Consider the following 19,470-nt stretch of genomic DNA (forward strand, 5'->3'; position numbering starts at 1 on the left):
TTTCCTTCTGCGCAAAGTAATTAGGAACGTATGTCATACGTCTTGCTCCACCTTCATTCGGGATAACTGCTACGTTGCTCAGCCGTTCGTTGTCTCTCACTCAGGCACTGGACGATGGCCAATTATCAGCTCTCATATCTAAGCATCGTGGCCGATCCTCCACCGGGACGCCGACTCGTTTTCTATCATGGCGAATAAACTCAATTCCCTGAACTATTGAGAGTACTTCCGACAGTTCGACTCGGGTGACAGCTTGCGTCTGGTTCGATAAGTCAATAGGAAACAGCGATGGCTGCAGCAGGATAATGCCAATGCGCGCGTACAGGTTTTTTGTTATATAATATTTTACTGCAAAAAGAATTGGTGAGCTCTGACCAGGGTCGCTCATTCTTGGGTTAATCACGCTTTGCTTCAGACCAGGCAGAACTCGGTGTAACATGTATGGTATATACCGGGTGTTTCTACGCAGACTTCAAATACTATTTAAAAAGAGCCATTTTTGAAATAAAGGGGCGGTTCTTTCTGAAACATGCCTTCAGCGGTGGCGACACGTAATATGCATTACGTAGTACAAAACTTACTTCTTGAACCTTTTTATGAGCTGTGGCAATGGATGGATGGATGGATGGATACAACTTTCTTGTACGTCCGGCAAGGTTTAACGCGACCCGGGCTCAGGTCTCCCATGGAGGAACGTCAAGGCCCTGCCTCAACGCCGCCTCACGGGCTTGCTGGACTGCCCACGTCTGGATTCCGAGGTCTGAGCTGCGCAGAGCGGCGGCCCACCTCGACGACAGGGTCTCCGGAGTAACTGCCATCCCTCCTATAACTACATTGCACTCCCACAGCATGTGTTTGAGTGTTGCTGGTCCTTCCTGGCACAATTTGCACGTGTCGTCCTGATGCTTATCTGGGAAGATGCGTTTGAGACGGAATGGATTAGGGAACGTGTTTGTCTGGAGTTGTCGCCAGGCGACGGCCTTCCTCCTGTTCAATTTGGGACTCGGCGGGGGGTATATCCTTCTGGCGTTCAAATATGCACTGGTGATGCCGTTGTATCTTGTGAGCCTGTCCCGTTCTGCTCGAGAAGCGTTCGCTATCGTACGAGAGGCGTTGCCCTGTTCGGCGCGGCGGGTCATGTCTCGCGCCGTCCGGTGCGCCGTCTCGTTTAGGTTCGGGAGCGCGTCGCCTTCCGTGGTGACGTGCGCGGGGAACCATATGATCCTCGAGCTCGCGGTTTTGGATCTGCCCGCTTTGGCCAGAATGGACATGGCTTCCTTGGAAATTCGACCTTTGGCATAATTCTTTACTGCCGTTTGTGAGTCACTTAGTACGACTTCGCATTCCTGTTCTGTGAGGGCTAGCGCAATTGCTACTTCCTCCGCTATTTCTGAGTGTTTGGTGTATACACTACATGTGGTTCTGATTTTTGATTCTGCGTCTATGACTACGGCGGCGTATGTTTGGCCGTTCGCATATTCGGCTGCGTCAACAAAGCGCGCGTTTCTGTCCCTGCCGAATGAACGGAGCAGAGCCTCGGCTCTTGCCTTTCGTCTACCTCGGTTGTAATCGGGGTGCACGTTTCTTGGGATGGTTGCCACCGTAATGGTCTCTCTGATTTTGTTGGGGATTTGCATTTTCTGGCCGTGCTGGTTGTGGTACGTTATGCCGAGCGTGTTCATAATGTGTCTTCCCGTCGTGGTGGTCGACAGGCGTTCGAGCTGCGAGATGCGTTGTGCTTCGGCTATTTCTTCTATGGTGTTGTATATGCCCAGCTGAGTCAGGAGCTCGGTGCTCGTCGATTCCGGTAGGCCCAGGGCTATCTTGTACGTTTTCCTTATGAGCGTGTTAATCTTGTTCTTTTCCGCGACGTACCAGTTGTGGTAGGCGGCTACATAGGCGATGTGGCTGACAACGAATGAGTGGATCAGTCGAATGACGTTGTCTTCCTTCATGCCCGCGTGTCTATTGGTTATTCTCTTTATGAGTCTCGTGGCGCTGATGACTTTGCCTGCGATCTTCCTCACGGTTTCGCCGTTAGCTCCGTTGGCCTCAATGATCATTCCGAGGATTTTGATCTTGTTCACTTTGGGGATTGTGTTTCCGTCTTGGGTGTACAGGCGGATTTCCTCGTACTCCCGGGGTCCTGTGTAGCTCTTTGGTGGCATGCCTCTGCGCGTGGGCCGGTAAAGGAGTAGTTCGGACTTGCTCGGGGAGCATTTGAGGCCCGTTCCTTGGAGGTACTCTTCCACTTTGTTAATGGCCGTTTGTAGTGCGTGTTCAATTTGCCCATCACTGCCGCGGTCTGCCCATATCGTTATATCGTCTGCATATATAGCGTGGTGGATTCCTTCGATTTCGCGTAGTTTGCTGGGGAGACCCAGCATGACTAAGTTGAAAAGGAGCGGAGATATAACTGAGCCCTGGGGGGTACCTGCACTTCCCTGGGCTCGTTCTTCGGACTCGAGGTCGCCAACCGTGAGGGTGGCTTTGCGATCGTTCAGAAAGTCCCTCACGTAGTTGTAGGACCTTTCCCCCAGGTTCAGATTAGACACTTGTTTAAGGATCGACTCGTGAGCGACGTTGTCGAATGCTTTCTCCAGGTCTAGTCCTAGGATGGCTCTGGTGTTTCTTGTGTTGTCGTCGAGGATCTGGTTCTTTAGTTGTAACATGACGTCCTGCGTGGACAGGCGGGATCGGAAGCCTATCATGGTGTGGGGGTAGGCTTCCGTCTCTTCTAGATGGCTGTTGATACGGTTCAGGAAGGCGTGTTCCAAGACCTTACCCACGCACGACGTGAGAGAGATTGGGCGTAGGTTCTCCAAACTCAACGGCTTTCCGTGCTTGGGTATGAGGATAGCCTTGGACCTCTTCCACTGCTCCGGGATGCGGCCTTCTCTCCAGCACTTGTTCATATAGCCCGTGAGTTTGGTAACAGATTTGTCGTCCAGGTTTTTGAGCGTTTTGTTGTTAACCCTGTCCGGTCCTGGGGCTGACTTGCTGTTGAGTCCTTGGAGTGCCGTTCTGATTTCCGCCTCACTGAAGTCTTCATCTAACTTGGGACAAGGACTGCCAGTGTACCGGCCGTGCTCGACCGTCGGTCGTTGCGGGAGGTATTTGTCGCAGAGTTTCATGACGATTTGCTTCTCGCTCGCCGCCCCTTTTTCTTTGTGCAGAAGTCTCTGCATGTCGGCTCTTTGCTTGGATTTGCACTGGGTTTCGCCCAGTAGGTGCCTCAGCAGTCGCCACGTATTTCCGTTGTGGAGTTGGCCATCCGCGGCATTGCAGACTTCGTCCCACTGTTGCTTGCTCAAGGTGTTGCAGTGCTCTTCGATTTGTTTGTTTAAGTCGGCTATCTTTTTTCTCAGCTTTCGATTGAACCGCTGGCCTTGCCATCGGGTTTTTATGGATTTCTTGGCTTCCCAGAGGTGGGCGAGGCGACTGTCCATCTTCTCCGTCAGGAAATCGGGAGTGATGGTTTGCGTGGCCTCCCCGACATCCCTGGTCAAGTCTGCGATCCATCTGTCAATGTCACCGATTGGCTCGTCGTCTTGCCTGATATCCCGGTGCTTGCGAAACTTGTCCCAGTCTGTCCATTTGAAGCTTTTGACTGGGAGGGTGGTTCCCACTCGGGGGATCGTGATCTCGATGATCATGTGGTCGCTACCTAGGTCTTCTAGGGTGTTTCTCCAGGTAGCCCTCTCGATGTTTTTGACCATTGTTAAGTCCGGTGTGGTATCTCTTGCAACCGAATTGCCCATACGCGTTGGGGCGCTGGAATCCGTGATGATCGTGTATCCCAAGTCTTGCGAGTCCTGCCATAACTGTTTGCCCTTGGTTGTGGTGTGGCCGTATCCCCAGGCATGGCACGGCGCGTTGAAATCCCCACCCACTATTAGCGGGTTCAGGCCGGCGAGCTCGGCTGCCTTTTTGAGCAGGGAGAGAAAACGCTGCCGTCTTTTGGATGGGCTACTGTATATGTTCAATATGAAGATGCTATTCTTTTGCGTTCTGTTAGGAATAATTTCTATCATTATATGCTCGGCCTGCGGGCCTGTAATCTCATGTTCAATGGGTACTAGACCCTTTCTGATTAGTGTGGCAATGCCCCTATCGTTTTGGAATTTAGGGACGAGGGCGTGGCAGCCCGTGATGTTGGCCGACGCGCCCACGGTTTCTTGAAGCATTATCACATCGGGTTTGGGTTGGATGTTTCTTACGTATTGTTGTAGGACAGGTTTTTTCCCGGCTATACCTCTGCAGTTCCACTGCCAGACCAATAACTCTTTATCGTGTCTGGCCATCCTGGAGTCTTGAAGAAGAAGCTGTTGAAAAACTGGAGCGGTGCACGGGGGGCGGTGCCACCATGGGAACATCTGAGATTACGGGATTTATATTATGAGTTCCCATGTTTGGCTGTGGTGATTGCGACAGAGACGGTGCCCACATCGCACATTCTTCGAGCTTGACCACCCTGGTTGTGAGGCCGGATATGGCGGAAGACAGAGTGCCGCTTGCACTTTGTAGTTCGGTAAGCATGGCTTTTATTTCCGATCTAGCCTGTTCGGCGCGGCTGGTGTCTTGGCTTTGTACGGCTCGCTTTTTCGCGGGTGGGGTTGCGTTGTCCGGTTCCTCGCCATTGTTGCTCGGAGCAGGAGTACTGACGGGAGTGGGTATGGGGATTTGCGCGGGAGGCGCGACCTTTCTCAGTTCGCGTACCTCTTGGGTTAGCTGTTGTACAAGGCTCTTGAGCATGGCGTTCTCACGTTTTATTTCTGCAATTATCTCATTGTCTATGTTCTTTGTGACTTGCGGTTCTGAGGCAGTTACTCCGTATACCCCGCGCCTTGGCGCACCCTTGACCGCGTCTGCCCAGCTCACCTTTTCTGGGAGGGCCTGGATGGATCTGGACCTGGCTCGGCCCGGTCCTGGGGTGCGACTGCGAGCTCTGCTTCTCGACTGGCTGTGCTGGCGGGAACGAGGGGTCCCGGTAGCCGACGTCGATCTGGACCTGGCCCGGCCTCTGGATCTGGATCTTGGCTTTTGCAGGGCGGGGGCTTGATCTTCTCCGGATTCCTTGACCGCCTCGAGTTCTGCTTCCGCTTCGGCTCTTTTCCTTTCCCATCTTCGTTTCTTAACTATATACGGGGTCTTGAATTTTGCTCGGCAGGATTTGTCTGCCGTAGGGTGTTTCCCTCCGCATAAGCGGCAGTTTGGCGTGCACTGGTGATTGGGGTCTGGGTTCTTGGCACCGCAGCCCCTGCAGATCTTGTCCTGGGGATTTGGGCAGACGTCCATACGGTGCCCCAGTCTACCGCATTGGTGACAGATGTCGACCTGCTTCCTGTACAGCGAACAGCGAAGCAGAGTGCCTCCATACCTGACGAGAGTGGGCACTTTTAGGCCTTCGAAGGCGATGATGACTGTGGTCGTGTTGCTAAGACGCTTGGCTGCCAGGGCTGTCGGGTTCCTGTCGTTCACGATCTTGGAGTTAATTGTCCTGGAGTCTTCTTCGAGTGGTATGCCTCGGATGACCCCCTTGGCCGTATGATCGGGCGCCGTTTCATAGGCGTTGACTTCGTATTGGCGGTCGCCGATCCTGATGACCTCGAGCTTCCTGTATTTTTCTGCGTTGGTGCTGCTGGGTGTGCTGATAACGACGATATTTTGCTGGGTGTTGGGGCAGACGGTGTCTTCGCTGGCGTCTTGATCGGACACTCCTGCAGCCCGGTATATAGCTGACGCAATCCTGACTGCGCCAATCGTTGCGGTGTTGAGGCCGCCCTTGGGTCTAACGACGATCTTGATGTCGTTCCTCGGTAGAGCCGGCATTCTGCTGGCCTTGAGTATTTGTTGTTTTACGTTCCGTGAGCGTCGTGGTGGTTGTCGACCGTCTCCCTCGCCGGTGCGGGAGTAGGCTTCGTTCTTAGGTCTATCCCGCGATGCGCTGGGGCCGGACCGGCTTTTGGAGCCGATCATGCACCAACCGGCATCTTCACCGAATTCCTCAGGAGACATCTCCTCTCCGTTGACCTGGACCTCCATGCTTCGCGAAAAGTGATTCTTAGGGCTTGGGTATTGTTAGGCCTGGCGGGCGGTAGCTCGCCTAGGCTTGCCTCCAGGCGTGCCCAGCGTATGAACGCGGCGTCGGCGTTGCTCGGGCGGAAGTACTTCCTAAAGTAGCCAAACAACGTTTCCCACCTTGAAACTTGACACCAGCACGCTCCTGGCAGCTTGCTGCATTCGAAAATTGCAGAGCTAGAAAAATAGCGTTCTGGCTCGCAGTCACTTCGTCGTCTTTTTCCAGCTGTGGCAAACACGGCAAAATTCTTTTACAAGGATCAGATATTTAGAAACGTGGAACAACTCAGGGGATGAGTGGTACGCTTCCCTCACAGACGCCGCGTTCTCTTAAGTTTTTTTTTTTCCACGTGTTCCCACGTTTACATCCGTATTCGTACCTGCATTGTTGTTTCCCCACAAGCTGTGACTCCCGAAAACATTATTAAGTACTGCGCCACTCCGACTGTGTTTTCAAGAGAGGAATCTAACTGCATAGATATCGACGTTTCTTTTGTTATTTTTTTTTCCGCGGTGTAGAATGTCGTAGAAGAAATTTAGGTAGCAGTATTCTGTAAGTAGGTGTTCGAATATCACACACCTCACATGAAACATGGTGCAGCGTGGGGCAGGGTTGGCGTAGTTCTACCTTAGGAGGAAGGCATGGCAGATCTAAGGTCAGTATAGTAGCGCTAACTTATAAGGAAGCTGCATCGCCGAGGCAACAGAATCTGAATCCTTGTCTTCTCTCTGCTCTACATATTTAACGCTGCGCTCCGCAAAGTGCCACCGGCATAGAGCGAAGGGGCGCGTCCCGCCAGTCGTAAAATTTATGGGGGGCTTCGGTAAACGCCGCACTTGCCTGCACTGCCGGCGGGGGCTCCGCGAGGCTGATCCCTAGAGTCAGACCTCTTCACAGACGGTCGATGCGTCTAATAGGGGGGTGGTGTAACCCTAACGGGCCCGGCATCGCTCATTAAGAGGGATCCCATGGTCTCGTCGGGGTTAGTTGCGATTTTATTTGGCTTTGTCCGCTTCTGGGTGGTACTAAAGTTGTGCATCACCGTGGAAATGCCGGTCAGCAATGTACACAAAGGGTGCGTGCACAGGACGATACTTGTGGCCCTATAAATAAGGTTGCGTCGCTATTAACGGTTTCCTGCGTAAAGGTCGCGAACTAGCATGTTTATTTTTGCTTGTACTTTCCTAAAGTAAATGGTCTTGCTGGCTTCTCCTGAAGACCAGCAAGCTTTATTTATAAGATTACACGCCATCGGGCAGCTCCATTTAGCGGTGCTGTCAGAACGTCTTAACTGCTCAGTCAATTGAGGTCTCGCCTGTCGCAGGCAAATGCAATTTATCGAGTTGTTGCCCTTGTTAGTGAAATGTGACTAAATTACTATGCCAGGTACACGCGCATGCAGAATCGCAGAATCCACTAATTATTATTATTGTAGTTGTCATTTTTACACTTTGCTTGAAGCTTCGAGTTGGAAGCTAAGGCCTGGCGTCCAAACACGTCTCTGTCAACTGTCAGCTCATGCTTGCGTTTTCTTCGTTTTAGTCTTCACGATGAATTCAGAGAAAGCACAAATCAGGCTTTATTGCTATAGCAGGGTGTGAGACCGGGCTAGTTTGTAATCCATGCTGGAGTGATTAGCGCAAGAGTGGACACGGCACACTAAGAAGGCGACAAGGACAAGCGCAAACTTCCAGCTGGTGTTTATGACAAAAGAGAGAGAGAGAGAGAGAGAAAATAATGCAGAGAAAGGCAGGGAGGTTAACCAGAGGTAGTTCCGGTTGGCTACCCTGCGCAGGGGGAAGGGTTAAGAGGGATAAAAGGAGAAACAGAGTAGAAGGGGGAGATAGAAAGGCAGACAAAAGGGTATGTATATATACTCTCGCGCACTTGATCATAATGAGTTACAATCGTGCAAGACAACATTGGTCACCACAAATAAACAACAGCGCACCATGGCCACGCCAAAGCTTAAGGCCGTCTCCCACATACAGACCCCAGGAATGCAAATTCTTTAGCAGTCAATGCTAGGGTTGGTTTGCCAACGCAGTTGCCTTCTGCGATAGCCGCTGCCTCAATGATGAGCCTAGTGTTTTCCTGCACGTTGCTTGCTATTATTTCCGTTTTTTAAAAGAGTGGATTACAGTTGCACTGGGGGCAATGGATCCCTAAAGAACCTCTCTCCTTTTTTTTTTTTTGAGCAAAAGGATACGATGTGGTTTGCGCATATCTGAGGAACTGCTATATATTATCCCGCTTTTCTGTGTAAAAAATATTTGCGAGTGATGCCCCTTTCTGCGTCGTCTTCCTTCCGTGCTTGTTGCAATATTAATTTACCACGCACCAACATATATATACAATATCTACAATATATACAATACATACAATATATACAATATAGAGATGACATACAACGCATTCTGCGCACCACAATAGTGTTAGGGTCACTGCAAGCTGCGACTATAGGACGCGGAATGACACAAATAACAGTTTCTGCTGCCCTTAGACATTCCGGTCCTCGACCTGCAATAAATTCGACAGTGATCAAATTACTAAACGATGGGCTCGAGTAACAGCATGCTGAAAGACCTCCGTATCTCGCAACTTCGTTGTTCGCACCGGTGACTCCGTATTAATTTCATCGGACACTTGAGTGCGCTCGCTCCTGGTCGTCTTCACAACAGCGAACTACGATGCCTGCCCTCTCAGCTTGATTGAAGCCCTGTGGAGAAATCACGAGTCTGCAGAATCGAAGCCGCGACGGGCTAGTGCTGGATTACTGGCAAAAAAATGCCATCGGCTATCACATCAATAACCGTTCACATGCATTTCTTTCTCTTTGTTTGTTCTTGTCGTCCTACGGGAGCAGGACTCACACAAAGTTAGCCGAAAATAAGAAATCTAATTTGTGGCGCCATCTCTCGACCCTTCGGGACAATCTTGTTTTCTACACAGCCTCTCGACAATCGTTGCCGCCAGTTTGCGACCAACGTTATTTTACTAGCACCATTTACCATATGGGGCACGATATTGGGCATAAGGTAATTAGCTAAGAACTTAATTAGTGAAATTGTTGTAATTAGTCCTTTACGCATTTCAATTTTTTGTGCAACTGATGTCCGCCTCTTCGAGTAGACCAGCTCATGAGCTACAATTGTGCCAACAGCGACAGGCAACCCTGAAATGTTTTTGAAAGTGTTCGCTGAAAAACCCTGTATAATATTTTAAGCCAATGCATTTGCCATACGGAATACCTATCTCTGTGACAAATAATAATTTACATATTCGTTTTTCTAAGTCAACACGGAAGCAATTAGTGGGCTTCAAAAATGCATGATCGCTTTCACAAAATTTTCTTTAACTTGTGTATTCCCGCGGAACTCATTTGTGTAAGTCAATGTTCCTGCCCTTCGAGGTGTCAATTGAGTCGGCCTTACCCTGCGATATGCTAGCTTGATTAAATCACGTGGTTTGGTGACCGCACAGAAAAATTGCTCGTCCCGGGTTCTGTCCAGGAGAACGACGAATTTTTCTTCTTACGCGAAGCTTCGTTTCAGAGAAACCAATTTGGGTTTTCTTTGTAGCTTCGTGGTACTGGTTGTTGTATGTCAATTTGGAGATTCCATGATATGATAAAGAAACACCCTGGTGACGGATTCAGAGTTAGTGGTCGGTACTAAAATTAGGTCGAACGCCGGTGGGTAATTATCGGGGACTCAAAAAGGCAAGGCGCCCGAGGTCCCTTATTAAGCACCCTGAACTTATAGCATTCAATAAATTATGAGTACTTCAGACGAAAGACGATCGCATGAGATAGAAGAGAGTTCTAATGTGTGCGGTTGAAGCACTGCTCAATCTACAGGTCGGCTTATGCGAACACTTGTTCCTAATTAGATTGCCGGCGAAAAGCCCAACTCTCGTGCTGAGCATGAGTTCTTTCCGAGTTCTCAGCGCACGTTGCAACGGTAAACTAGCCCCTTTTTTGCACGTAATAATGCGGTAGAAGCTACGCAGGCAAACCCTGTGCATGCTCTCGTACGTGGTTGGTGGGTATAGCGGTTCTTATCATTTCGTTTTGCCATGGCGCCCCACTAATTAGATTTCCGGAACACGCTTTGTGTCAGCCATCCTGTGCGCAAGCTCCGGCGATGTTCTCCAAGTTAATTTTCTTTACTTTATGAGGAAGGCAGGGAGAATTGCAATTATTTGAGGGCGCCAATTACTTCTGTAGGAGGTGGGAGTAGGCAGGGGGGGTAGGGGGGTAGAGAGATTATGCCCTAAGTTCACATTGGTAAGACCATTTGTCATGTGGCACCGCAGCTAGCGGCGTCCGTCACATAGCTTTCCAACGCTTCTTAATGTAAAAATTTATTACCCTTATTCGTGTGACTATCTGTTGTACACTTTCTGCAAGAAAGGATAAATGATACCTCGCGCCTTTAGGTAAAGAGTCCCGCACGAGTCTTTATCAATGCATATGTGTAAGTACGTGATAAATCATGCCTTAAGGAGTAAAACTTGCGCAGACAACTGCTGCCGTGATGCGTAATCCACTTTAAACAAGATGATTTAAAGCACGGTGTGATGCAGGACTGCAGTAAGCTGGGAAAATTGATAATAGTTTGCCATTTCTGTAGTGCAAATGACGAGTACTAGAACAAACAATGATGGAAACATTGATGGAAGTAAAGCCGCTGAATACAACTATACACAGACATCAAGCACTCATATTACAGAACATATTTTTCACACATTAATAATGCTAGCAGAGCAATTATAATCAGAAATATTTCAAAATGTGTGCGACACATTTCAAATATTATTACTTTCACCAATGCTCATGTTGCTGCTTCACTATAGTATTGTCGTACATAAATTTGTACGCACACCATAGAGGATTAGTGCCGCTTTCATATTAGGAAGACCTCTTTATAATACAGGCGGAATGTCTGCACACTGCTTATGGTATCAATTGAAGTCATAGCGCTGGATCATGACACGGACATGAAAGACGACAGGACGTGCGCTGTCATGTCCGTGTCAAGATCCAGCGCTATGACTTCAACTGATGCAACGAAACCACTAGTTCAAAAATCTGCTCTCCTGCTTATGGTATCACGTTTCGACGAACATAGGTGCATCTTCGTCGAGACGCAATGTCATAAAAACTGTTGTAAATGCTTCTTGTTTCAAGTACATGTATATGACATTTGTTACAATAAAAGCTTTGTACCGTTTTAATGACACAATGTCGGAGCCTTTGTTTTCTGCACTGTAAATATATTAGTAGTTGTGGTCACAGCTGCAAGAAAACGCAGTATAATTTTAACGGACGGACGGACGGACGGACGGACGGACGGACGGACGGACGGACGGACGGACGGACGGACGGACGGACGGACGGACGGACGGACGCACGGACGGACGGACGGATGGACGGACGGATGGACGGACGGACGGATGGATGGATGGATGGATGGATGGATGGATGGATGGATGGATGGACGGACGGACGGACGGACGGACGGACGGACGGACGGACGGACGGACGGACGGATGGATGGATGGATGGATGGATGGACGGATGGACGGACGGACGGATGCTGTGAACGTCCCCTTAGAAACAGGGTTGTGGGTAGCGTCACCAAGCTCTTGTTCTTATTTGTGTAATGTCCTACCTATCTTTTGTGAGAAAAGGGAAAAACACACACAATACATTTCCAGCATCAAATTTCTGAACCACTACTGGGAATTTTGTTTTTGTACATCTCCATTGTTAGTGATCTCCCTACTTTCCCTACTGCCACCAAACCTCCTATCGTCTCTTATCTCTGTTATTACGGACATGTTGACTTTCCCCCTGCTATCCTTGAACCGACGGGCTTCAAAGAGGCCAGAGGAGCCTAAACCAACAGCTGTGTAGATATGTACATTCTAATAAAACATGTTTCATGGTGCCATATTTTTGACGCAGCAAGCAGATGCTTCTTGTACCACACTTTATAACTAGGCGTTTTAAGGCATCCTAATCTCGCTTCGAAAAGCGAGGAGCTTTACTTAGTAATCGTAAATTGTTTCTTTCCTGATTTCTTTTTTCCTCTTAGGTAGTTACTCATAGCATGTTTCTTTTCCATTACCGCCATCCATGAGATTGTCTGAGCCACAAGCATTCTGCATTTCGATAGTAGCTCTCTCTCACACAACATTTTTCACTCTTATTTTCTGCCCTGTATCGCTTTGGATGCCGTCACTGTCAAAATTCGAGCGAACCCTTCTAGACAAGTCCATGCCCTATAGGAATCCGGTCTCTAGAAGTGAGCTGCGCTGCGAATAATTGCTTCTTATAGGGAATGGGCTTGTCTACATGGGTTCGCTTGAATTTTGACAGCGACGGCATCCAAAGCAATATAGGGCAGCAAATAATAGTGAAAAGTATTGTTTGAGAGAAAGCCACGCAGGAAACGCCGAATGCTTGTTTCTGGTAAGAAACCACAGACATATAGCGGCAAATGAGCTTAAGTGTTTTAACATTAAAGACGATAGATAATAAATAACGTACGTGTGATGTTAAAACATTTTCGGTAGATAATTTGTGCTGTGACTTCTTGTAATGGCAGAACTTTACTCTCAAACATTTATGGTTCGATACGTGCTGCCAAGTGAAAAGCCACAAAACATTTTTTTTCGCACTTCAAGGAAAGTAAGAAATGTTGGTGCTTTGTGCTTACTCACATCATGCTGTACATCAAGGTGTGACAGTATTTTTTCGTCGCTCACACTCCCTTGAGTCACTCAAGAATGTTTCTATAGAACTTACCTACGAAGGAGCTTTCCTATCGTTCACAAATGTTTTGATGCTTGGAATCGCGCAGCTGCGCTTAATTCTGCATATCTTTCGCCCCTTCTGCAATGTCCTCCCCTCTTAGAGGTGTGTTTCTTCCTCTTTCAAGCCCGTATGCATTCAGCATATTACCTGCTTTAGATAAAGTAACAGTCAATATTTATTTATTTATTTATTTATTTATTTGTTTATTAATTTTTTATATATTTATTTATACTGCAGCCTCAATGAGGCTATTGCAGGAGTGGGATGAACAACAAACATAGAAACATTTATAAGCAAGCTTGCATGAATTGATTCGGTGGGAGTGAATGGATGTTGTCCAGTGTGAATTCCAGACTTCAATTTTTAATGGAATAAAGCTATATTTAAATTAATCAGTGCGAGCAAGAAAGGTTGAGATATTCAGAGCATAGTGACTCCTTGTAGATGGGGGTTTGGAAAAAGTCAAGTGGTTATCTAAAGAGGAGAGACTAGGAGAATTGATTGACATATGAAGGAATTTTAGGCATTCAAGTTGGCGACGCTCTACAAGAGGAGTGAGACCAAGTATGGCAAGAGAGTTGACGGCAAAAAGCCCTTTTCATGTCTCCTACAAGCAAAATGCCTTGCCTTCTTTTGCACTGGTTCTAGTTTTTTGACGTCAGAGTGTCTGTATGGATTCCACACAACGCCGCCATATTCGAGGATGGGGCTAATGAGGGTATTATATATTAGAAGATTAGTTTCTTGAGGAGCAAGACGCAGCGTACGATGTAACTAACCTAGTCTTTTAAGGACCTTGTTATAGGTCACATCAATCTGTTTCGACCATGACAAATTGTGTGTTAGTAGGATACCTAAATATTTGAATTCGAGCACTTTATTTAAAGTAATATTATTAAAGGCATAGACAAAGAAGGGAGGGCATGAGCGGCGTGTAAAGGACATGGAGACAGTTTTGGAAAAGTTGATATTCATTTGCCATGCTTCGGACCAGTTACAGAAGTCAGCGACAGAATTGTTAAAGGCAACATCTTCAGTTGGAAATCTAATTGTATGATATAAAACGCACACGTCTGCAAAAAAAACGTATTGTAACTGAGGTGTGTAGGGGGATATCGTTATTATAAAGCAGGAATAAAAGAGGGCGCAGTACTGAGCCTTGGGTAACCCCTGATGAAACAGGCATCACGGGTGAGTTAGTAGAGTTGAAACGTACATACTGATAGCGCTGGGAAAGAAAGTCCGATATCCAACCAAGGATGCATTTTTACTATAGCGAACATCTTCCGCATAAGTTTAGGGTGTGAAGCAGTGTGCTTTTGTAAGGTCTCTAAGCATAGCATCAATCTGGTCACATATGTCTAAAGAGCTGCTGATGTGAACGAATTCTGTCATTTGTGCTATATTGCTGAGGCCACGTCTAAAACCGTTATGGAAATGCATAAAATTTTGTTAGTTTCAAAAAATTCCATAATATGTTTAAAGATATTGTGTTTGAGGAATTTACATGAATATGCTGTTAAGGAGATGGGCCTGTAGTTAGATAACATTCGAGCGTTACATGACTTAAATAAACGGAGAATTGAAGCAAGTTTTCACGAGGGAGGAAGAGTGGTAGTTGAGAGAGGTTTTCTAAAGATAATTGTTAGATATCTGCTGCACCAAAGAGAGTATCGAACAAGAAAAACAGTCGAGATATTGTCCGGCCCACACATCTTCTTGGCATCTAATTTTAGGATTAAGTAAAGTGACACATCGTCGATTGGAGGGTATGGTTCAGAATCTGAAACAGGGATTACCGAGTTACCAGTCCTAAAGACAGAGTGGAAGTCGGTGTTAAAATAAGAAGCTATTGGCTGCGTATCAAAAACTTCAACATTGGAAATTATCAACGTGCCCGAGGATGACTCAGATGGTAGGATAGCTTTCAAAAATTTACGGGGATTAGGCTTCATTAATTTCGGCAAAATTACCTTATAATAAAATTATCTTGCTGCAATATTTTAGAACAAAGTTCCTTTTTAGCGCTATGTAGCTGCATGAGCTTTGTTGAGTTATATGGCGCCTAACGTAGAGTTATGGGGTATGTACCGAAGTCATCGAGGTCAGCATGGTGAAAAGCACCTCCTTAGCTCGATTGCCTTATCTTCATCAGCACAATGGAAGCTGCATATATGACAACAAAATGGCGTACGTGACATCACGTGACTACTTCCTATTCAGTAGTGTAGGAATAAGCTGTCGGCGTTCTTTTTTTTTTATCTAGTTTAAGCTGCTGTATGTGTTCGAATTAACACTGGATAAACAAAAAAGGCTGGTACCGATTCTGGAATGTATATAGTCGGTGCGGTGACAATATTAAAATTAAAGAACTGTAGGAGCGAGGGCGCACCCGCAAGGTTTTCTGACTTCAAAGAAGTCTTCAACCGTGGAAGGAACTGGATGAGATAGAACTTTTAAAAAATTGAAAGGCAAGCTCCCGCAAATTGAAACGTCCTTCAATGCATCCTGTCTCCTTATGCTGCCTTCTCAATCAGTTGCACGATATGGAAGCTTTCAGGAATGATGAACGAACGGCTACCAGCATATAAGCTGGCGCAGGTCTTCCTTGCGTGTTCTTTTTCAGTTATCCGAAGGCTTACATTTGCCGAAAATGCAAATTTTATTAATGAGAACAAGCGCCTTAAATCACGAGCACTTTGGATTCCCTATGTTGCTAGTGTCCATGCTGCTCAAAAGCTCTGTAATCATTTTCGGAAAACAAGCTTTGCCGAGCAACCTTGGCTACCAGAAAGAGACGAACGAACCTTATTGTCCTGTATATCCTGCGCTTCCCACTTTATTACGAATTCAAGTGCTCTCTTGAGGAAGCTGCTTTGCGGTATTATTTTTGTTATCGCATGATGAATGGCCTCTTCGCAATATATATCACTACAATTGACTGTGTGTGCTTCACCTCAGAACTGTGTGTATCACGGTGAAGTGACTTAAGGAAAACGACCACTATGGAACGCTCTTCCGTACCACGCTATTATTAATAATTATCACCCAAAACGGCTAAATATGTTTATTCAACCCATCGTGTTTTTAGTGTTTGTTTTTTATTCAAAGCTAACATGATTTACTTCCTCAGCGAAAACAAATGCGCTCCTGCTTGCTCCATTCAGTGTGTGTTCTGATCTACCAAAAGCATGACAGAACACCTAGACGAAATAGCACTGCAAGAAAATTTATGTTACTCCCGACAAGCTGGGAGCTCGTTTTTTGCCTTTTTTTTACCGAAAACATGTGGAGGAACCCAACTGGTTCCAGGCACGGAAGAGCTTAATATTCTCCGGAGACTTTGCAGAAATGAAACAATGAACGATCTTCTGAAACACGAATTTTAACTCTTTTCCGATTCCTCTTGAGCACGGGAAATTTTGTTCAGCACTCAGCATTCTATTCTGATGGCTACAGCGGTCTCGTGTCAGTATTATTTGTCATGGCGAATATTTCTTCGTAAAATTGCTTGATTTGCTTCTTAACTCTTAAATCATGAAAGAAAGCGTACGGGACATAATGTTGTGGAGAACAAAGGGAAGCTGTTGGCAATCTTCTCTAGCATATATGGCTAAGCTTGTACTGCTGGACAAAAACTATTTTAAGCCTAAATGAGGAATAATAAAATATTAAATTTATGGTAAATATGGTAAGATTGGGCCCGTGTTTGGGACACTATATAGTAAAGGAAGGAAGTAGCTAAAGATTAGGGAGGAAATAATGGACAAATATATTTAAACAAGAGTAGACAATTTCGAACATATATAGGAACATGTTGTTATAGACGTTTATATAGACTGGGAATTTCTGAGTAATCCTAGGAGGAATTCGTTAGGCTCCTCATTTACGGATGGTTAACAATATTAATAAATTGCACTGCACTACGAGGAAGTGGGCGGACATTTTAATACATATGCAAATTTCAGCTGTGTATTGACTACTGTAAGTGACGATATATTTTGAATATTTGAAGGAACTCGCATTAATGGCGATTTCATCTTTCACATTTTCTTCTTCATCAGCAAACTTGTCAGGACAATTTTTTTTTACTTCTGCTTACTTGTACTAATATAGGCGGCTGATTCTTGCATTCCTATTAAGCACGTTTTAATCTAGGTGTCCCTGTAAAACAAATAATTTACTGATCTTTTAATAAAAATCAGAGTGCATGATGCAAAAGCATCATTCAATTACTATACATTTTTACACACTACTCTTCGTGTACTTTCCGACTTGTTATGTTTCAGTCTTAATTCCCTTTACCTCATTCTCAGCCTTGTTAACCTCCGTGCCTTTTCCTTGTGACTTTTCTTTCTCTATCACTCACTCTTCGTGTAAAGCTGCAGGACTTGTTACCATGGTAACTCGGGCGGCAAGTCTGTATCTTCTTTGATGAAGGTCGACTTCTGAAGCAGCAATATAAGCGCATAATTTTCAGGCGCACACAGCTAAAATACCCGATTGAAGGACTTCCAAATGAGAAAGAATTCTGCGTTTTTTTTCTAGCAGTATTTATTGCTATTATAGCTTATAGAGCTCACAAAGTGAAACCGTATTGCCCGGCATTGAGGACGTAATAGATTTTTATTTAAGTTGATCTTGTGGCCGGCGCTGCTGTATCACGAGAACAATTTTTCGTTATTTACCACAATATTCCAACGTATATTTCCTTAATCACGTGTCCTTATTTAAATATTCATCGTAAAACTGCGCTAAACAAACGGGGACAAAGGAAGATAAGCAAGGATGAGCGCTTTCTATGTCCTCGTTTCTTTAGCGAAGTTTTTCACGATGAAACAATTCCAACAAGGCCGGCTCGCTGCAGTGGTTATTTTAGTAAAGTGGGTTGTTGTATTTTTACAGTTTTTTTCGTCCTGCAGATACTTAAATTTAGTAGATTCGGGCTCTTCTTCCTCTCTGCTTGTGCACGTCGCCTTTCTGTAACGTAGAATTGCCTTCTAAATCTGTCCAACATTCCAACTCTGCGATATCTGCTTTCTCTCGTCAATCTGCAATTGTGTCTTACTGCTAACCTGCTGATATCTTATTCGTATAGGGTCCTCCATTCCCATGCGGTCATGTTTACATGCGGTGCAAATTGTTAAATGCTGAAAACCTGCTGCTAGGGCTTGTTTTGACGTGCCAACTGATGAACTGCACAAGTAGGGAGTACTGAGACAGTTGGAATGTTGTCATGGTCAGTCCGCGCTACAACTATGCACGGACGAAAAAGAGCGCCTGTGATCGTCTCTCCTTATTCGTCATTGCCCAGTTGTTGCGCTGACAAATCATCAGCAGACCATGAATTGTGCAGCATCCGTACCACGTGCATGGGCATGAGCTTTTTTCTTACCCTTTCGTTTCATTTCTCGCTTTCTTTCCTTCTTTCTAAAAATTTTGAAGGCGCACACGTCATAAATTACAGATAACAATGGCAAGTGCAGTGAACGACATAAAGGGTGTGGAATTAAGAAATGGCATCTTTACAATGGTAACCGTAATTGCGGATGTGGTGGATTTGCTGAAATCGCAAACGACTGTTGGCTTCACGGGGTTGTCACTAACCAGAAATTAAGCCTTTTGGTTTTCGTTCTTTTCGTTCGCACGTTCTAATACATAAGATAGCATTCGCGTCTTTTATAGTGTGTTACGGCCCTCGTTTTAGTTGTTTCTTTGGCTGCCACAACGCATCCAGCTACACGAGCCATAAATGACGTTTCCTGTGTGCATGTGACACGATAGGACAACGGTCTGCGCTAATGTCGGACGTACGAGGAAGCAAGCAGCTTAGAGGCGCTTGGCCGGGAGAATATATCGTTTACAGAACGTTGGCATTCGATCGGTTTGGCTGATGCCACGTACACATTCAACCTCCGGAGCCAGTGTTGTCTGCGCCATCTGCTGCCGGTAGGAGACGCGGAGACATGCTTGTTGGCGCTAAGAGCTGTCCTTGTCAGGCGGAAATCGAGGCTCACCAGCACACGTGCTAGGCTATGTAGCCTCATCCGAAAAGGTACGGCACAGAAAGCAGACGCTGCGACCGCAACAGGACGCGGTTGGCCGGGTGATGGATGCTTTGGCTGCTTAGTACATGCCCAACTTTGCTTCAGTTCGCCTTGTGAAGTATTTCAGTTGTGTTCTGGCTTTGTACTACTCATATTTTGTAGCTTCTTATTTCAACTTTGCTTGAGCCAGTGCTACAAGCGCGGAATGATGACTGACTGGTTCCCGAATAGCCAGTTTTGTGTTGAATGGCAGTATAGCTCAACGAAAGCTGCTTGACTATTTCATTCATTCATTCTAGTCTATTGATATATACGAGCATGAAGAATCAATATGTGTGCCGGCAATGATATGTGCGCCGGCAGCTTTTGCAGCATCAACAGAAGGTTGATGATATACCCGTAAAAAAGGGTACAGCGCTCTAAGGGAATATCTAATGGTAGCCGGCGTAACAAAACGGCAACAAGAAAGAGTTGAACAATGCAGCGGAGAGAAAAAGAAAAGGGCAGGTATAAGGTAA

At 46.2% G+C, this 19,470-nt stretch overlaps 1 protein-coding gene across 2 annotated transcripts in view; it reads left to right on the plus strand.

Moving 5' to 3' along the window:
- LOC135903803 (juvenile hormone acid O-methyltransferase-like) overlaps positions 1-19,470 on the plus strand; it is a 314,807-nt gene that overhangs the window by 241,812 nt on the left and 53,525 nt on the right. The gene's annotated exons all lie outside the window — the stretch shown is intronic.

The sequence above is a fragment of the Dermacentor albipictus genome, chromosome 4, assembly GCF_038994185.2.
Source record: "Dermacentor albipictus isolate Rhodes 1998 colony chromosome 4, USDA_Dalb.pri_finalv2, whole genome shotgun sequence".
In the NCBI taxonomy this organism is placed as follows: domain Eukaryota; kingdom Metazoa; phylum Arthropoda; class Arachnida; order Ixodida; family Ixodidae; genus Dermacentor; species Dermacentor albipictus.